This window comes from Prunus avium, unplaced genomic scaffold (assembly GCF_965620075.1).
Source record: "Prunus avium unplaced genomic scaffold, drPruAviu1.hap1.1 HAP1_SCAFFOLD_19, whole genome shotgun sequence".
Taxonomy (NCBI): domain Eukaryota; kingdom Viridiplantae; phylum Streptophyta; class Magnoliopsida; order Rosales; family Rosaceae; genus Prunus; species Prunus avium.
In genome coordinates, this window is record NW_028276879.1 from 255,001 (window position 1) to 257,500 (window position 2,500).

Below are 2,500 nucleotides of genomic sequence, written 5' to 3' on the forward strand. Positions count from 1 at the left end.
TGGTGGCCGTACTCCCAACACAAAAGCATACCGAGGACAACCCCAAGCAAAAATTCATTTGAAGCCAACCCATCGTCGCCCACAACTAGTGGGTGAATGGTGTGCTTCCCGGGGTTGGCATAGACATTCCCTCGCATGCAAAAGATTGTCGATGCGAAAGATTATCTATGCCAACCCCGGGAAGCACACCATTCACACACTCCCGACCGGTGTGGTGTGGCGGTGATTGGATAGTTACGGATTGAGCACTTGCCAAGGATCAAAATGTGTCATTTAGAAGAAACATTTTCAAAAAGTTTTTAAAATCTTGTGGGTTTGCAACTCATAAGAGGGTCACTTTCAACGTCCCCGGTATTGGATTGAGTTTCTAAAAACAACCGTGCACACCGAGGTTAAACTTTACCAGCTCCACTCCGACTCGCCGCTCGCCCACAATTTGTTTGCAACGAAACATTTGTTTTTAATTTTGTTGGTTTGAAATTGTTTTGAAAAGGTTCTTTAAATCTAGTGGGTTTGCAACTCATAAGAGCGTCACTTTCAACGTCCCCGGCATTGGATTGAGTTTCTAAAAACAACCGTGCACACCGAGGTTAAACTTTACCGGCTCCACTCCGACTCGCCGCTCGCCCACTAGTCCGAAGGCAACAAAACATTTGTTTTTCATTTTGATGAAAATTTCTGTTTTTAAATCTTGTTGGTTTGAAATTGTTTTGAAAAGGTTCTTTAAATCTTGCGGGTTTGCAACTCATAAGAGCGTCACTTTCAACGTCCCCGGCATTGGATTGAGTTTCTAAAAACAACCGTGCACACCGAGGTTAAACTTTACCGGCTCCACTCCGACTCGCCGCTCGCCCACAAATCCGAAGGCAACAAAACATTTGTTTTTAATTTTGATGAAATTTTTTGAAAACATTGGCTTGGCAAGCCCCAATCCGCGACTATCCACCCACCGCCACCCCACACGGGTGGTTGTTGTTGAGAAATGAGGTTGTGGTCGACATGCCCGTGCATTTGAGAAGGAGTTCCTAGCACTCCATGCTCTCCCATGCCAAAAAAAAGCCTAGACAACCCCATTTCGCAACTTTCCACGCCTTTTTTTTCCTCCCTCACCCATGGCGGCGGCGTGGTGGCGGCGGCCGGATTCCGGCCACCACCGCCATGGGTGGCAGCCCCCCGACCCCGACACCAAACCCATAATACCGAGGCAACATATCGAGGCAACATGACATGGGTGTGGCGTGGGGGAAGGGGGCTGCAGCTAGGAAGGCATGGGCTGCCATGCATATGCAGGCAACACACACCCCCCTATATAGCATTTTATGCATTTAGCCCTTTGACAGGAAGAGACATCACCTATGCGCGAGGAGTCATAATGGGCTCTAAATAATTCAATACAAGGTATTTGGACGTGATTTTTTGCAGGGATACTAAGAAACATGCAATCTATGATGGGAAAAAGTTTCATAAATTTTTGAAGTCGGGAAGTATTTTTTATTATTTTTAGAAGTCGTAAAATTGAAAAAATCATTAAAACAAATCCGGGAGGAATTTTTTAGTTTTGTAAGTTGGAGAAGGTCCTAAAAATCATAGACTACTTATGGGGAGCTTATTGTGCGAGGAAATTTCAATAAAAACGGGGTTTGACAAGATTTGAAAAATTCTGTCGACATTTGAAAAAACCTGGAACCATGCTGCCGGCATGCTGCGCACATGCTGCGCGCAGGCTGCGCGCATGCTGCGCGCAGACTGCGCGCAGACTGCGCGCATGCCATGGCAGGACAAGTTTCGCTAGCCTCACTGTCGACAGATGCGCAAGCTGCGCGCACAGGCTGCGCGCATGCTGCGCACAGGCTGCGCGCATGCTGCGCACAGACTGCGCGCACGCTGCGCGCATGCCATGGCAGGACAAGTTTCGCTAGCCTCACTGTCGACAGATGCGCAAGCTGCACGCAAGCTCCGCGCACGCTGCGCACAGCCTGCGCGCATGTTGTGCGCAGGCTGCGCGCAGGCGCCGCGCATGCCATGGCAGGACAAGTTTCGCTAGCCTCACTGTCGACAGATGCGCAAGCTGCGCGCACAGGCTGCGCGCACGCCATGGCAGGACAACTTTCGCTAGCCTCACTGTCGACAGAATCAGCACGCTGCGCGCAAGCTGCGCGCGCGCATGGCAGGACAAGTTTCGAAAAATTCTGTCGACAGGCTGCCGGCATGGTGCGCGCACGCTGCCGGCATGCTGTGCGCACGCTGCCGACATGCTGTGCGCACGCTGCGCACAGGCTGCCGGCATGCTGCGCGCAGCCCATGGCAGGACAAGGTCCGAAAAAATCTGTCGACATTTTTACGCCGTGGTAGGCTTCCGCTTCGCGTCACTTTGTCGACATTCAAGCCTACCATTTGTATTGAATTTTTCAAACCTTGTCAAACCCCATTATTCAAATGTCGAAAAATTTTGTCGACATTTTTACGCCATGATAGGCTTCCGCTTCGCGTCACTTTGTCG